Here is a 12,784-nt window from a genome sequence, read left to right on the forward strand (position 1 = left end):
CACCTTCGCCTCGATCTCGCCGACTCACCCGCGTGTGCGCCGCCGCCGGTGAGAATCCCCTTCCTCCTCCCGTCTCTCTCCCCCTTCCCGGCCGACCGCCGCCGAGCTGCACGCCGTCGCCGGACGCGTGCGGAGCTCCTCCTCGCCGCCACTCGCTGTGGTCGTCGTCGTCTTCGCGACGCCGTCGTCTAGCCGCCGCCGCCCGTGCCCGTCCGCACCCGCGCTCGTCGCCGGTCGTCGCCGTCGTGCCGTCGTCGCCGTGCACCCGCGCTCGGTCCCGCGCCACGCGCTGCCGCCGGTCGTCGTCGTCGCCCCGTCGTCGCCGTCGCCGTCGCCGTCGCGCCGTCGTCGCCGTCGCCGTCGCCGTCGCCGGCCGCGTTCTCCCCTCCTCTCTGCTCCAGCCTCGCTGACGAGCGGGCCCCACTCGTCAGTCACACCGCGCCCTTCCTTCCTCTGTCTCCTCCCCGCGCCCGCGTGTCAGTCTCTTTCTCCCCCTCTCTCTCACCGACAGGTGGTCCCCACCTGTCAGCCGTCAGCCTCCTCTCTCCTCGCTGACGTCAGCAGCCCCATTAATTGCGCAATAATTGGTTTAGGACTTTTCTGTTTAGTTAAAAAACCCAGAAAACTTCTAAAATTCATAAATAATTCATCTAGTCTCCGTTTAGGTCCATTCAAATTTCATTAAATTCATAAAATTGTCAAGAATCCATTAAAAATAGTTTCTTTTGCTGTTTCAGTAAAGTTTGTGCCTGTTTTATTTATTTTTGTGCTTTGTCGCTTAGATTCAGACCCCGACGAAGAGCCGGTTTACTTCGAGTTCGTCGCCGAAGTTCCCCAAGGGCCAGAGCAAGGCAAGTGACACTCATCTTTGATCATATTGAACCCATTATTGCAAATTCCCCGCTTTATTAATTCAAATATGCATTGTTTTAATTAAAGTATTTACTGTATTTATTTCCTTCGGGTAAACCTTATTATTAAGCCGTTGTTTATCCAACTTTATCCATGCTGGACCAGGGGTAAATTGATTAGAGTTAGGCTTAGGTTAATGCTTAGCCGTGCTTAGAACAAATAGCTCATTGGGATCACAATTAATCATGCTTAGTTCTGAATAGCTGAGATAATGATTCATTACCCGGTACGGGCTAATGTCAACTAAAATATTGAAAATGGTGGGCTGTGGGTGTATGGTTTTGAGAGTCGCACCCATGGCAATTAAGGACCGGTTCACGGGAAACCCTGGAAGTAATTAAGTGCTAACCACATGCCGAAATGGGTAAGGTGGGATTTGAAGCATGACTTCGAACTATTTGACGTACCGTGGCAAGGGTAGGCGTGATGGAGTATGGACGGGCAATCGTGGTGTAACGAAAGCCTCTGCTGCTTCCGGATCTGCCAAGGCACAAGAGGGGACTGCCCGACTTGGTGTAAAGGAGGGGGTGAAACCTGAAGTGTGGTACGATTAAATAGGGAGGGTTGTGTAACGGGTCCTATCACGGTCTCCTTTCCGGTATACCATGGTGGTATGTCGGCGCACGTTCAAGTGTAGTGGAGTCGTGTCTTGTGGGTACAGTAGTACACCTCTGATCAGAGTATAAACTATTCGAATAGCCGTGCCCACGGTTACGGGCGAGCTCCCAGTCTCACTGTGATTAGTGAACCTTTAATAACTTGAGTAATTGGTTTGTCACTCGGGACTACTGCAACATGGTGTAACGTTGAGTAGTGGTTGGGCCTGTTGCAACGTGGTGTAACATTGGACAGTGTTGTGGTATTTTACGACTGTTATTTACTTATCCTTTACTGTATTTAATTACCTGTATTTCTTTTTAATCTCTGTTATTTGTTTAACTGCTGCTTTATTGCAACTAACCCTAGCCTGTCCTTGTTAATCCCTATGCATCATTTATTTCTCCCCTTTCCGTGTTGCTTGTTAAGTACGGTGGTTTGTACTCAGCCTTGCTTAACTTTCCCCCCCCAGAGCGAGAAGTCGAGTCCGATGGAGGTGCCTCTTAGGAGTGAGCTGTTCCGCCGTCGAAGCGTTGCCTGTGGATTGGAGCCGTACCCGCTGGAGCTGGTCTACCTTTTTCTTTCCGCTGCATTTCCGCTAGAATAAGTGTAATTTTCAGTTGTTTCTAAGAACGATGGTTATATAATCAACATTGTCTTTTTGTGTACCCTGGCTGGTCCTGGACAGAGATTTTATTACACAATTAAGTTCAGAAATTCGTGTGAGGAATTTCTGGGCGTGACATACTCTTGTCTTCTTCTTCATCATCTTCAAACTCAACGTCACTGTTTTCTTGAACAGCTGCAAAAGCTTCATCCAGCAGTTTGAGGTTTAGCTTCTTCCTGTTTACCTCTTCCAAGCTTGGAGCACTGAGAACGGATGTGATTTGGTTGACCACATCCAAAGCATCGAATTGGTCCTCCTCTTCTCCTGATCCTGATATTACTCACAGCTCGAGAAATTCTGTTAGCAGCCAAAACCAAGTCCTCCTCACTGATCTCTTCCAGTTGATCATCGGACTAGGCGGTAAAAGCAGCAAAGGCTGCCAAAGAAATAGACTCAGAAGAAGATCCAGATGAGGATATTAAAGCCGTAGATTTCAAATCAGTCCTTTTTGAAAGAATATTCATCTCATATGTTTTCAATTTAGTATAAAGAATATCCAAAGTTAAAGCATTCATATCAACAGACTCTTGAATTGAAGTAACTTTAACATCCCAAACTTTCATATCAAGGCCATTCATAAAGTGACGAGCAATCTCAGATTGAGAATAGTTAACATCATAAGAAGTATCAACAGATCTAAGATCACTCAAGATTTTATTGAAACGAGCCAAATAGTCATCCAAGGATTCTCCAAGTTTCATCTCAAATTTTATGTACTCCTTTTTGAAAACATCCTTTCGCAACTCTTTGATATTTGAAGTTCCAGTATGAAAATCATTTAAAGCTTTCCAAATCTTATTAGCAGTTGCAAGATGCGAAACACAATCAAAATCGGAGCAAGAAATCCCATTCAGAATAATATTGCGCGCTTTGCAATTATTTTCAAATTCTAATTTTAGAGCCGGAGTATCAATGCGTTCAGGAATCTCATAAGGTTGATTAACTTTAAGCCAAATATCATAACCCTGAGATGTAATATAAGATTCCATCTTTTTCTTCCAATAGTCAAAATCAGATCCATTAAATATGTGAGGTTTGTTTGAAAACTTTTCAGCCATGGCAAACAAATCTAAAGATCGGCGAAGATCAAATAGAAAACGAGGCTCCGATACCACTTGTAGGATCGAACAAGATCAAACAAACCTACCAGAGGGGGGGTGAATGGTAGGGAAAAACAAAACCCAAAAATCTTTCGCGGAATAAAGGATTACCTCTGTCGAAAAAATTGACGAAGACTTGCTACCTTGATCACGTCGCTCCTGTGTCGCCGCTACCTTGATCGCGCCGCTCATGTGCCGCCGAGCAGATCATCGAATCGCGCCACTCCTATGACGTCGATCGGATCGTCGGAATCCAAAAAAATCACCAGTAGATGAAAGCCGAAAACGTAAATTGAATGATCTTGACTTTATTGCATCAACTGGTATTTACAAAGTGCACCAACAGCACTCCTATCAAAATCGTCGATCTAGAATCAACAACTAAGTCTCACAAAAAGCACACCGGGGGCATACCCCTCGGTCTCTATTTATATCGAAAAGTCCAAATAGGAGTAGGACTACTTATACTAATATGGCTCATCTCTTAGTTTTCCTAATCAAATCCAACATGCCAAAATCAGACACAGCCGCAGAAGTCTAAACGTGCTACAGTAATCCGATCCGGCTGCTACAGTGCCGCGCGCTACAGTAATCCGGGTGCTACAGTCCCGTGGCGCTACAGTATACGGCGCTGCTACAGTGTCCGAACCTGTAGCAAATTCCTTTCCTTTTCTCATCCAGTTTTGATCCGATTTACTTCCCGATTTTTCCGGCGCTTACACACATAACATGTGAAGCCCGTTACGATTCCATCCCACACGGTGTTGCTCCACCATGTGCCAACTCGTATTCAATATCGTCACTTGACATTCTCGATCGTCCGGACCTCAGCTCCTCCCTGAGCCTAGTCACGATCCCACCGCCATTGACCGATATTGACCCCAAGTCACCTGCACAACTAGAGACAAACCAACCGTTTCCGAGCACAAATATCGCAACCTGACTCACATTAGTTATACACACTCGCACCAACACATTAATTCTTTCCAAACCAAATTCAATTTATAAACCAAATCGCAAGCCAATTGTTCATCAGAAAATATTAATCATGCTTATGATCTTACAGAGAGGGGAGAGAGAAAGCTACAATGTAAAAGTTGGTAACATGGGTTCCACCCGTGGATAATGCACCGGGAAGATAGTGGTCTCAAAAGTGGTCTGTCCTAGTTGGCCATGAGACCACTAGTTGAGGCAGTGTGCGTGAATGACCTAGGGGCAAAGTATGAAGCGATGAGACATGATGTGGTGAAGATGCAAAGGTACTTCGCTAAATGCTGCATGAGCCCGCTCATGCAAGAAAAGACTGCAGCCGCCACCACACGGGCCCATTGTACAAAAAAACTAACACGCAGGCAACCGAAAACCTTGGACTTGGGATTTGGACCATGTACATAGAGATGATATAATTAAGAGCAAGTATAATAGCAGGTTGTAAGCCGGCTAAATACTGATGTGGAGGAGAGAGAGAAGCGGATTGTAAGCTTATAGCCAGCTTGGGCACAAGAACCAAAAAACTCTGTCAGAGAGACATGCGAGTCCTGCATTAATGATGAAGAACTGACAACTATATGAGTAGACTGAGAGAAAACTATAAAAAGTCTTATAGCCAGCTTGTTGGCTATATTATTAACCTTGCTCTAAGTCAGCTTTTAGGGCAAATTCATCCATGTATATGTTTTGTCCTTGCACGAGACGGGATTGGTTGCCATGGTTAACTTCACAAGCCAAAGTTGCCACACACACGATGAGAAAAACATTTTCCAGTCTGTGCCCAACTCGTTCCTAAGATGCTGTTAGAACTAGATAAAGCCCTATGCTTTTCTCTGCAGGAAAGTTGTATAATGACAATTGCAGGTAAAAATGAGGTGCAAAGTAGATTTGCTTTGTAGCTAGTCGGTTTCACTTCACGTGCTCAACACCATATATATGAATGACCTAAAGGCTGAAATTATTAGGGAGATAATTGACATTAACTATATTTAGTACAAAGAGATTTTATTTACTTCTCCCTTCGGTGAAAATTTTAGACTTTGTCAAATTTCTAAAATTCTGGCAACCAATTTTATGTTAGAATAAATTTATAAAATCTAATAAGTTTTGATGGTATGATAGTATTTTCTGTGAGGACGTCCCAAAGTCTAGATGGTGCAATGCTCCGAGGCATGTCAGCGCGAAATATCTGGATAGATGGGGTATCAAATAAAACTCAAATAGTTGCAAACCCTGACATGTCTTGAAGAGGGCACTACAAAGGCTCTAAGCCATCGGATATGAAATAGAAGACATAACCATTAGAATAACCACGCCAATCATCTACGTCATACGCCCGTCAACCACTTGATGGTGGCAACCAAAAACGTACCCCAGAGACTCGATCTCAACAAAGGCATATTCCCCGGTTATCTCAACCATTTCAAACCCATCCTTATGTGGGACTAGTCGCCCAAGAATACAACATAGTCTCACATAAATCATCTCAAGCATGATACCCGAATCATAAGTGGTTTTAAGCATAAAGCATAAATAGTCTTAATAAGTTTCTAAGTAGTACTTGGCGACAAGCCATACATATTGGTTCATGCGGTAAGCGTGCTACCCAAAAGCCCATAGGGAAACCGGCTAGGGTAAATCCCTAGTTAGAACCATCCTGAAAATCTGCAACATCACAAGCTGCATCAAACTCCTCATCCAAATAGTCATTACCTGCAGCAAGGTCTGAACCAAAAATAAGTAAAAGAAAGCAAGAAATAAGTACATTAATCAAATTAATGTACTGGCAAGTCGGTGACAACCCTAGCATGCTACATGTTGGCCATAATCAATAATAAGCTGTGTATAGGTTAATTTTGTATAAATGCCAATTTTAGTTCACAACATGTTTCGCAACGAAATTTTATAACAATAGTATACAGTAAGTAAAACTTGTAATGTAAATGAATAAATAACACATATCTACCCCCTCAAGGTAGATCATCACCACTTACCATCATCTCATCACTATTCACCGAACTCCCAAGTTCACCAACAAAACATTCCAACCATTTTCCAAGTTCACAAGAGTTTATCAAAATCACAAACTATACTCATGACACTTCACCATGCCGCTCATGACCGTGAGCATGGCTAATCGATTAGTTTTAGACTCTGCAGAGTTTGTACAACTTTAAACCCACATGATATGGATCGCTCTAGCTTGTCCGATACCCATCGGTATCACCACACTCTACATATTGAGTGTGATCTAGAGGTCATAACGAAACCGTTACATTGTTTATTGTCTAGCCTTGCACCAGCATGATATGTGTTTTACCCACGCTACTAGCAAAGTAGCGCCACTAGGTAGCGAGCTCATGCTTTAACCTAGCGTCGTAAGGAACCCTACCCGGAATCCCTCACGAGGCATGACACCGTTGTATTGGACAGACTGCCTGCTCAAATCATCACATACTGCATGTCATTAATAAATTTCATCATATCACAAACCATAGGAAGTTCCGATAAGTTACCAAACCTAGTAACCCCTTCGGCCTACCAAGATGCAAGGCTAAACTCTAAACAACTTAATAGGTTAAGGCCAGCCCATACTTAGCACATGTGGTTTGTACTGTATTCATTAGTTGGTGACATAGAGTGAGGTCCTTAATCGACCCGGGTGAACGCTCCCCCTATCGGTGTACAACTACCACCATATGTACACCACTCGCCGCCCAAGTCTAAAAACAAGTTATCTCCATTTTCAATTCACAAAACTCACACATCACAATTTCTGTCCAGCAACATCAAAATAACCATTTTCACATATAACAATTATCAAAACAAGAAATTTACAAGGCGGTAACCGAATATAAGCTTATAGCGGCAATATAAGCATAGTATAATCCAAAATAACACAATAATTATATTTAAAAGCACCCTATGATTACAACCAGCAATGGTTCAATATTTTCAAGGTAGATTATGCATCAATTGAGTCATATCTACCATTCCCACATTGATATAATTTCTTTTACCAAAATTAATACTAGCTAACGTATGCATGTTTGCAATAGAATCATTTAGCCCAATAAAACATAGGATCGAAGTGGTCAAAGAAGGGGCCGACTTGCCTTCGTCTGCAAACACCTGAACCTAGTCGTCAACAAACTCACTCTCTTCTTCTTCGACGTATTCTTCCTCTATGCAAAATACGCGTATACGATATATACAAAAATGCATAAAAACAAAAAAATGCATGAGACTTATGCAGTGAGTGTGTGCTGGTCTCAGGTGGTCTCTAGTGAAGGAATTTTTATTTTGTCACTTTGTTTTACAGAGATATGCATTTAATAATTAAGAAGGTTTAAAAAGGACTATGTTTTATTAAGCAACATTTTTGCACAGAATTGCTCAAAATTCCTTTTACAAAGTTACGGAGCATGATTTTAGAAAGTCAACAAAAGTGGTTTCACAATTTTTAGAGCCATATCCAATTTGTTATGAATTTAACAAGTTCTAGGCAACATTTAGGGCAAAACAAAAAAAGGAAAAGTTTGTACAGAAAGTACCAAGTTTTATATTTTTGTAAAATAGTTCATAGTTTTATGGATCTAACAAGATTGGTTTCACAATTTTCGGAGTTAAAATGAATTTTCTATAAATTTTTGAAGTTCTGCTCATTCTCAATTTTTTTTAAAAAATAGAAATCAAATTCGAAATTAAATCCCATCCGGGCCCACATGTCAGTGAAAGGTTTGTTTCTTAGTGAGAGGCGCTTTTGCAGAGAGACCCTCGGAAGATGGGGAAATCAAACCGCACTCCCTTGCTACAGTAATGTGTCTAGGCAGTTTTCAGATTAGACCCTGGAGTTGATTAAATTCAAGAAATCTAGTCCCTAGCTAGCTTAAGATTGGTGCAGCCATGGGTGAGCTCGGTCTATGGCTTGCCCGGCGGCGATCGATGCACCAAATCGGTTCGAGCACAAAAGAGAAAATATAGAGGGGGTTCTTACGCATCCGTGAGTGGTGGTGATGAGGGAAATGGTGGTCCGTAGCCCTTAGAACATGAGCTACAGCAGCGGTATGTCTCGGTATGCCCATGCATGTGCTTGCAATGGCTTGGTTAGTGCATGCAAGGGCTCGGTTAGTGCAAAAGAGTTAGTGCATGAGCTGTCTCAAGGTACTAGGGTGCTCACCAAGCGAAGAAACGAAGTAAGCGAGGTCCACGGGAGCAGCGAAGACGATGGCCGGCGGCGAGGTCGGTGACGCCCACCACGTGTTCGACAGATTGCTTCTAGGGCAAAAGAGGTAATGGTGAGCTCGGCGTGATACGTAGATCACATAGGATGAAAGAGAGAGGGACTCACCGAGGATGCAGAACGACGATGGCTAAGTTGCCGGAGCTAGGAAAGATGGCCGAGCTCCAGGCATCCGGTGCGAGGGCTGTGTTTGCTCGGACTTGGAACGCGATGTGGGGGGTATGCCCTTGCTACTGGCGCGTTTACTTGAGAAATAAGGAAGCGTGGAGTGGGGGAGCGAGAGAGAGAGGTGGCTGGTGCTATGATGGGGTTTCTTGGGCACCCATTGGGCATAGAGGACGGTGGAGGCTGTGAGGAGAGAGTGAAAGGCTGTCATGTGGATCTAGGGCGTGTGGAGCCCACTTGTAAGTGAAAAAAATTCGAAACTGGCTTAGAGGCTAAGTCAAAGAAGGTTGCCTGCCAAGGATCTTTGGAGGTGATTGAAGGGAGATTTGTGCAGCAAGAAATGTGGACTAGTGATCCTCTTGATCGGGAGTGATGTGGTGAGTAAAAGTGCTAAAGTGATTTGGTTAGAAGTCTATGGTTTAGGCTTAATAGAGTGATGGACATGGGTTGATAGTATGGTTAGCAGCAATTAACAGTGCAGTTTGTAGCTGATTAGATTTTTGGAGGGAGAGAAGAAAGGGTTAAAGAGTGATCCAAGGTGTGCCACTCCTCAGTGTGTTAGAGGAAAGTTAGTAGAAGACTTTGGCTGAAACAAAACTTTAAAAAAAAGGTTTTGAAATAAATTTTACGGAGAGAGCAAGTTTGAATCTACAAAGCAGTTTTTCAGGATTTTGGAGAGATTAAAATAGATCAACGAGTTAGCAAACCTTAAAGAAAAATTATGAAAATTTGTGGGTTGACTTCTGACATATCAAGTTATTTTTCAGAATTTTTGTAGATTTTTTGGATGCATATAATTATCAGATTAATTGTTTTTGTGCTCTAGGCCTATTATTGCATGTGATGATGAGATAATTAAGATCAAAAACAATTAAAATCACTCCACAACCACATGATACATTTAAAATAAATTTAGTTCTCAGGTTTATAGGCTTGGGTATGTTACATTTTTCAAGGACAATACGTGTATATTATTTGTTTTGTATTTCAACTTAGTATTTAAAAAATTATTGATTGTCCAAATTTTAAAATTTTGACAAAATCCTAGAGTTATATTTAAAAAGATTCGCTGTCCTCGTCTCACCTTCCCCGCCCACGCCTCGTTAATCATGCCTCACCCTGAAAAAACCAGAAAAAATAATGTTAACCCAAAAATCGATTGCTCAATGTACACGCTCCATGCATCCCCAGTCTTGTGAGGACATACTACTATAACCCATCCTTTGTCATATAGCCCATTGCAATAAACAAGCATAATACTAGTATTTTATAAATTTGGGAAATGATTCATTAATGACTCACTACAGCTTATAATAAGCATAGCGAAATGATCAGATTTTTAAATATGAAAAAGAAATAGAACACAAGAACCACCTCTAATTCTATAAACATGGGTTTGACGGTCTCAACCTACTGTTTCAATTCCAAAATTTGGGACCTTTTCAGGTTTGTATATATTATATGCAAGCTGAGACAATGGTGCACACTTGTGGATGCTTCTTAATTGGAAAGACAATATCTCAGGATTTGGCATTTTCATCCATTACAGATACAATGATTTTGTCATAGCATTATCAAGTAAATACACTTCCCCGTTCCAGGCTGAATTAGTTGCTCTCATTTTAGCCTACAAACTTTGTTGTGCTCTTCATATAGATCAGCATGTCTTTATCACAGATAATCTATTAAATATATAAGCACATAATGATTTAATTTATTCCATAAATAAATTATGAGATTAACCATATAATTATGATACTCAAATCATAGGATCTACACATATATAAACTAGACAGTAAAACATGAACATATCGCATATAAAAGACAGACGAACATTTACCAAGTGTTCAAATTTTATTGCTGATTGTGTTGACAAGAGTAGAGGTACACGAGCCGTTGTGGAAGACCAACAAGCAGTCACACAATGTGCCGCCCAAAAACCTTATTGTCGCCTTCTCCCGGTGCAGGACGTCGAAGGTGAAGGTTTCGGAGACCTGCTCTCCCGATTGCCGGTGCACACCGACGAGTGGGATGGAGTAGACTACGAGCGACGACGCAGTACAGAGGAGGAGGCAAAAAACCTAGATTGTTTTTTCGTGTTATGCGACGAGGCGGTGGCTCGGTATATATAGAGGTAACAGGTCACATGATTAGGACGTCTGCTTTATCTCTACTTCATGTCACCGAACCGGATATGTCACGCGTCATGTCACCGAACCGGATATGTCACGCGTACGACACTGCGTTGTTGCATGCACATGATATTTGGATAAAACAAAACCGAATCACAACAGAATTGTAGCAAAACATAGTTGCGTCTGCACAAGGATGATGACCTAATTTTGGCAGACCATTCATGCGCAAGTTGCGTGCGCGCGTCTAGCCAGGCCAGGCAAGGCGAGCAAGCGCGCGTGTGTTCCACTTGTTCTCTCCACCGCACATATCTCAAATAGCTATGACATCATCCCTCCTTATAAGGAGGCATTCCTCTCATAGAATAAGCAAGGTGGTACTAAACATATTCATATGCTATCCCATGAGGTGGGTTTTTGTGATTTTTCAAAGAATTAATCTTAATATGGGCTAAGGCCAATATATTAATTCAACATAATCAAGTTTAGCTCTCTCTATTCAAATTTCAAAACAATAACAACAATGCTAAAGCTAAACCCCATCACTGATATCTTTATCCTTTGTTATTCCAACTCCGACTTCCTATTGAAGGTTCCCACATGTCAATCAAATCGATATCTTGTGAATTCAACAAGGTGACAGATGATTTGTTGGGGAAGAGCATAAAAACAGGTTTCCATGGCAAACCTCAACCATGCTTGTAATGCTTCAACTTGCCCTTCTTTGGGCTTGTTATCTATCCCCTCCTTTCGGCGATGTAAACCTAACTCATGTTCTGTGTTGATAGTTTGTAATAAAATGCAAAAGTTTTCAAAACTACAATAAGACGGTCTAAACCTTGTGTGTTTGGAGTGTCTACGGTTGGCTCGTCCCAAGCTACAAACTCTTTGTTATAGCAGTGCCCCATCCACCGCCGACGGTGAATGCCAGGTAGACACACGATGAAAGATGTGGACAAAGTGATTTTTCCAGATGCCACCCATTCCAATCGATCAAGCTCAGGGAAAATTTAGTCCACCTGGGTTTCGTGGATTTGTTTTATGATCTAGCCAATACCTAGCCTGGTAGTGGAGCGGGTATAATTGGTTTAATTGTTTATTTGAATTGTGTTGGGTGGTTTTGAGTGGGCTAAGATTTCTCTTATTTTGGACTAGACAGGATTGGTTTGTTGGAAAATACGGTTTTGGCTAGAGCAGATGCGGCTGAGAAACTGAGCCAATCAATGGATTACTACGACCTACAGCCACCACACGGACTCATCCATGTCCTCCTCCTCCTTGGGTCCGCGACGTCCGCCCTCTGCCCATCACACAGTGCGTTGTTGCTGCAGTGGACTCGCCGGCTCGTCGCCCCCCTGAGTGACTCCCCACCTCCGCCCTCCCTCCTAGTGGTTGGACTCAACTATGTTCGCTGCCACCGTTCCCCTTCCTTGTTGCTCGACGGGGTTAGCGAGGCGGCAGGAAAGAAGGAGCAGTAGGACGCACAACGGGACTGCTGCTCGCAGTTGTAGGTATCACAAGTTCTAGCTACTCTCCTTATTTTTTAATGTCCCCTCCTTTCACAACACAAGCCCCTCCCATTCTCTTGTACATCTGTCCTGAAAGTACATTTAGCCCTTAAAACGGGTTTTGGATGATTAATGACAATCCTAGTCAAAGCATGTGTGCACTAACAAATTGTGGTTGCAGAGAAGTTGAGAAGTTTGACTCATGAACGGAATGCGCAAATTTGAGTAAAGCGAGAAGTGATCCAAAAGGCAAAAAGCGAATGGAGTCAAGACGATCAAAAGGCATTTTCGATTTTGCTTTTAAGTCGTAGGACAATCCGTACTATTAAGAAGGGTTGCCAAGTCGCTACATGCATCCGTGAGAGAGTCATGAGTGAGTGAGGCTTATTTGAGGGAAACTCCAAAGAACTTGGACCGGACAGTCTAGTGAGGACCGGATAGTTCGGCCCTAGGCAGTAGCTAGAGCTTAA

This window comes from Oryza brachyantha, chromosome 7, assembly GCF_000231095.2.
Source record: "Oryza brachyantha chromosome 7, ObraRS2, whole genome shotgun sequence".
NCBI classification, from domain to species: domain Eukaryota; kingdom Viridiplantae; phylum Streptophyta; class Magnoliopsida; order Poales; family Poaceae; genus Oryza; species Oryza brachyantha.